Genomic DNA, 6,267 nt, shown 5'->3' on the forward strand with positions numbered 1-6,267 from the left:
TAATAAGTGGAACAGTCTCCCAGGGACTTATTACACTCTGGAGAATTTTAATCTGCTTTCATGGTAAAGGTTAACAAATACTCAGATAGCTCCTACTTGTACTTGTCATTTAAAAAGTATTCTTCCTGCAAAGAGTTCAAGGCGGTGGTATATCTGCTCCATTTCAGAGGGTACAGAGTACAGTCCTTTGTGGGACTGATAATTTTATCAATATCATCAAGAACATACATTTATTGAGCACTTTGTGGTTGTACAGCAGTGGGCTAAATGCTTGGAACACAGAAAGGCATAAGACATAATCCTTCTCCTACAAGATAAAGTTTCATTATAGTACACACACACACACACACACACACACACACACACACACATATTAGAATATAGGTTTCTTCTTTTATGCAATGGGTTTGCCACCAGAACACAGGTGTCATGAAAACCACTGCTCAACCTAAACCAAAATGGGAAAGGAAAAGACTCACATCAACATCGTCATCATTGGACACATAGATTTGGGCAAGTCTACAACTACTGGTCATCTGATCTACAAATGTGGTGGGATCGACAAAAGAACTATTGAGAAATTTGAGAAGGAGGCTACTGAGATGGGAAAGGGCTCCTTCAAGTGTGCCTGGGTCTTGGATAAACTAAAAGCTGAACGTAAATATGGTATCACCATTGATATCTCCCTGTGGAAATTCGAGACCAGCAAGTAATATGTGACCATCATTGATGGCCCAGGACACAGAGACTTTATCAAAAACGTGATTACAGGCACATCTCAGGCTGACTGTGCTGTCCTGATTGTTGCTGCTGGTGTTGGTGAATTTGAAGCAGGTATCTCCAAGAATGGGCAGACCCGTGAGCATGCCCTTCTGGCTTACACACTGGGTGTAAAACAACTAATTGTTGAGTCAGCACCTACATTAAGAAAGTTGGCTACAACCCCCACACAGTAGCATTTGTGCCAATTTCTGGTTGAAACAGTGACAACATGCTGGAGCCAGTGCTAACATGCCTTGGTTCAAGGGATGGAAAGTCACCTGTAAGGATGGGAACGCCAGTGGAACCACACTGCTTGAAGCTCTGGATTGCATTCTGCCACCAACTCGTCCTACTGACAAGCCCTTGCATCTGCCTCTGCAGGATGTCTACAAAATTGGTGGTATTGGTACTGTCCCTGTGGGCTGAGTGGAGACTGGTGTTCTTAAACCTGGCATGTTGTCACCTTTGCTCCAGTCAATGTTACAACTGAAGTAAAGTCTGTTGAAATGCACCATGAAGCTTTGAGTGAGGCTCTTCCTGGGGACAATGTGAGCTTCAATGTCAAGAATGTATCTGTCAAAGATGTCCATTATGGCAATGTGGCTGGTGACAGCAAAAATGACCCACCAATGGAAGCAGCTGGCTTCACGGCTCAGGTGATTATCCTGAACCATCCAGGCCAGATCAGTGCTGGATATGCACCTGTGCTGGATTGTCACACAGCTCACATTGCTTGCAAGTTTGCTGAGCTGAAGGAGAAGATAGATTGTCATTCTGGAAAAAAGCTGGAAGATGGTCCCAAGTTCTTGAAATCTGGTGATGCTGCCATTGTTGATATGGTTCCTGGCAAGCCTATGTGTGTTGAGAGCTTCTCTGACTATCCTTCTCTGGGCCGTTTTGCTGTTCATGACATGAGACAGACGGTTGCCCTGGGTGTCATCAAAGCAGTGGACAAGAATGCACCTGGAGCTGGCAAGGTCACCAAGTCTGCCCAGAAAGCTCAGAAGGCTAAATGAATATTATCCCCAATACTTGCCACCCCAGTCTTAATCAGTGGTGGAAGAACGGTCTCAGAACTGTTTGTGTCAATTGGCCATTTAAGTTTAATAGTAAAAGACTGGTTAATGATAACAATGCATCGTAAAACCTTCAGAAAGAAAGGAGAATGTTTTGTGGACCATTTGGTTTTTTTGTGTGTGTGGCAGTTTCAAGTTATTAGTTTTTAAAATCAGTACTTTCTAATGGAAACAACTTGACCAAAAATCTGTCACAGAATTTTGAGACCCATTAAAAAACAAAAGTTTAATGAGAAAAAAAAATAGAATATAGCTTTCTAATAAAATGTGGACTCTTTACATTTGAATAAGAAGTATTTAAGCTAGTTAAGATTACATACAATTCAAGACAGCACAGATAATTTAAGAGCTACTTACTCAATACTTTTTACTATTCCACTGTTTTTCAGCAGCTACAATCCTAGATCTATATGTACTTGAGGGAAACAATGGGGGTTGTGGTCTGTAGTGTTCTCCAACATCACTTCTGACACCAAACATGTGGGGGTTTTCCCCCCATGCTAACCAGTTCTCCATGCTCCACCAACTGGATGTCCTACAATTCAATTCAATTCTGACACTAATTACCCAGAGTTAGCATAGACCCTATAGGTTATGGGCTCAGTCTCATAAGACTCCCTGAAATTCAGGTGCCAGTTGTAAGTTCCAGGTTGCCACTTGTACTTCTGACCTACCAGCAATAAATTCAGGGGTTCCCACAACGCCCTCCCCGGGTTCAATAATTTGGTAGAATAGCTCACAAAACTCAGGAAAGTACTTTACTTACTATTACCAGTTTATAATAAAGGATACAAATGAAAGGCCAGATGAAGATGTACATAAGGTGAGGTCCAGGAGAGTCCTGAGTGCAAGAGCTTCTGTCACCATGGAGTTGGGGTGTGCCATTCTCCAAGTACATCAATGTGTTTACTAATTTGGAACCTCTTTGAGTCCTGTCATTGAGGGGTTTTTATGGAGGTCTCATTTCATAGACATGATTGATTAAATCATTGATCACTGGTGATTGAACTTAATCTCTAGCCCCTCTCCCCTCCCTGGAAGTCCAGGGGTGTGGAATGGGGTGGAAACTCCCAAAGCTCTAATCACATGTTGGCTTCTCCGACAAACATTCCCATCCAAAAGTTGTCTAGAAGTTCACCAAGAGTCTCTTTATTAGCATAAATTTAGGTATGGTTGAAAGGGGCTTGTTATAAATAACAAAAGACATTCCTATCACCTTCATTACTCGGGCAATCCAAGTGTTTTAGAAACTCTGTGTCAGGAACTGGGGACAAACACCAAATATCAACTTCTTATTGAATCACAAATGGTAAAGAAGGCTGGGGCTAAGATGAAAGCTTACTGAAACAATGACCTTTCAAAAATGTTATGCTTAATTAAATACTCTATCTTTCATGTTAGTCAAAATGGTAGGTAAAATTTCTTAGAAACTCCGTGCATCAAAAACCTCATTAGTCACTGATATTATTGTTCATTCTACATTAAGTAAAATATTTTTTTCTAGAATTTCCAAATTATCATCTGTTATCCTTCTGCAAAATTTAATATTAAAATCTAGAATGAAAACATCATTAAGTTCACCACAAAAAATGAGAAAAATCCCAGAAAAGTAAAAGAAATGCCCCATTTTGTTACACTATTTGCAACTGAAAGGGAGCTAATATCCCAGTATGATTCTTCATTGTCATAATTGATACCTCATAGTAAGAAATAAAAGTCAGACAAATCTGTAATCTTCTTCACAATTACACTATTAAATATGAAGGGAGAAAGGAGTGCAGATATTTACTTTTAATATCTTTCTCCAACATGGATCCCAGTAGGTTAGTTTCATATACCCTCCAAAATACTTAAGCCCTCATCCCCCTGTTACTAAACATCATAAAAAGGCATAGATTTTCCAGTTCCAGGAAAAGATGGCACTCACTTTTCCCTGTTCTTCCCCTGTAAATACAACTACATGCTCTGGAAATAATTCAATAGATCATCATAAAAGGATCTTGAAAGATGAAAAGAAAAAGGCAGACTGGCTAGAAAACTCAGTACTTAAAGAATTTGGCTTTTCCTTTTTATCCCCCATATATTTCAGATGGGGCTCTAGAGAGGGCTGTAGTCCAGAACATCCAATGAGCACAGAAGAAAAACAAAAGAAAACAAGAAAATCCTGATTTCTCTGGCCTAAAGACTACAAACAGCAGCCCAGCAGAGACCTAGCAGAGAGATCCATCCATACCCTATATTCAAGGCAGTGTACAGCCTAATCTATCACAGCAGCAGCAATAGCATTATTCCTACCCAACAACCAGGACAGCATCAGCCGGATCTACAGAACAGCAGCAGCAGGAGATGTGGGGTCCAACATGGACATACTGACAACTTCACACCTGGAGCAGCCTCAACCAACCATAGGAGTAGCAACAGTGTCAGTGTCTATGGTACACTGAGGCAGGTGGCTTTTTCTGGCATAGTGGGAGTGCCAAGAGTTCCCTGTCCAACACCCAGGGCAGCAACAGCCAGATCTTCTGTAGCAGCAGCATTAACAAAGTCCAGTAAAAAACCCATTTCACACAGCATATCCAGAGTAGGAGCCCAACCCACCACGGAAGAGCAACAGCTCTAGGTTTGGGTTGCTTCCACTCTGAAAGATCAGTGTCACTGCTCTCCCAGGGATGTGACAGGGACTCATTCACCACTCCCCACCCAAATCAGTGATAGCCCAATCTGCCACAGCAGCAAGCACATGAAGGTCCCTCATGTAGCCTAGGTAGCACATGCAGGAATTGAGCAGGAGCTCCAGTGGAACCAGAAGTAGAAAGCCAATCAGAATAGAATTCCAAGGCTCTGAAAATTACCATTTGAACTACAGCTCACAAAAGTAAGCAACAACCTACATGTAAAACCTAAATAGGTTGACTGCCTGCTGAAATAGAAGATTTAAATGGGATCAAGAGTCTCCTGACATACTACACAAAATGTCCAGGATACAACTGTAAATTGCTAGGCATACAAAACAATAAAAAACACTACTTGAATTAGAAGAGACAATCAATTGACACCAAAACTCCAATGAAACAGATGTTGAGATTGTCTGACAAGGATTTTAAAGCAGGCATTATAAATATGTTTTTAGAAATAACTACAAATTCTCTTGAAACAAATGGAAAAAATTGAAAGTTCAAAGAAATAGAGGTTATAAGAAAGAGCCAATTGGAAACTACAGAACCTGAAAAATAGCTGAAATTACAAAAAAAGAGAAAAAACCTCCCTGGATAAGCCCAATAGTAAAATGGGTATGACAGAAAATAGAATTAGTGAACTGGAGGACTGATAAATAGTATTTACACATTCTGAGCAACAGAAAGTCAAGGCATTTTAAAGAGAAGCTAGGACTTGAATAAGCCCTTGGTTCATGGGCAGAGCTCAGCTAATCAGGAGGGATAGGCATAAGGCATTCTGGGCAATAGGAATATTGGGTGCAAAGGTGTAAAGATTAAGACTGAAGAGAAGTATCAGCTGGTGGAAGCTATGAAGAGATAAATGTAAGCTCAGTTATAAGAAATACTTTTCTTAAACAGGGGTTTCCAAACATAAAATAGAGTACCCTGAGATGAAAATTACTATCTCAAAAAGATATCTGCACTCTTATGTTCACTGCAGCATTATTCACAATAGCCAAGAAATGGAAACAACCTAAGTGTCCCTCGATGGATGAATGGGCACAGAAAATGTGACATCCATACATATACCTATATAAACACATACATACATGTATACATATATATGTGCATATATATGATGGAATATTATTCTGCCATAAAAAGAAGGAAGTCCTGCCATTTGCAACAACATGGATGGAACTTGAGGACACTATGCTAAGTAAAATAAGTCAGACAGAGAAAGAAATACTATATGTTCTCACTTAAATGCAGAATCTAAGAAATCCAAATTCATAGAAATAGAGGGTAGAATGGTGGCTTCCAGGGTCTGGGGGGCAGTGGGGGAAATGGAGAGATGTTAGTCAAAGGGTGCAAACTTCTAGCTATAAAATGAATAAGTTCTAGAGATCTAATATACAGCATGATAACTATAATTAACAATACTTTATTGTATACTTTATTGTTAACAGAGTGGATCTTAAATGCTGTCACCACACAAAAAAATGGTACTTATGTGAGTGGATGGAAGTGATAAATAACCTTATTGTGGTAATCATTTTGCAATACGTACATGTACCAAATCACATTGTATACCTTAAACTTACATATGCTATATATCTCAACAAAGCTGGAAAAAGAGTAGACATGATGAATTGAAGAGCCTAGTTAAACACATCTGTTTGATGGGGTATTATATAGTCATCAGTAGGAATGAAATATATCCATCTGAGCTATATGGACAAGTATACAAGCTGTATTAAGTGAAAATAAAA

The 6,267-nt window shown here is 39.7% G+C and overlaps 1 pseudogene; it reads left to right on the forward strand.

The window, feature by feature from the left end:
• Window positions 1-419: 419 nt before the first annotated feature.
• Window positions 420-2,081, forward strand: LOC121102511 (annotated as a pseudogene).
• The last annotated feature ends 4,186 nt before the right edge of the window (window positions 2,082-6,267 follow it).

This window comes from Ursus maritimus, assembly GCF_017311325.1.
Source record: "Ursus maritimus isolate PB19 chromosome X unlocalized genomic scaffold, ASM1731132v1 scaffold_X1, whole genome shotgun sequence".
In the NCBI taxonomy this organism is placed as follows: Eukaryota; Metazoa; Chordata; class Mammalia; order Carnivora; family Ursidae; genus Ursus; species Ursus maritimus.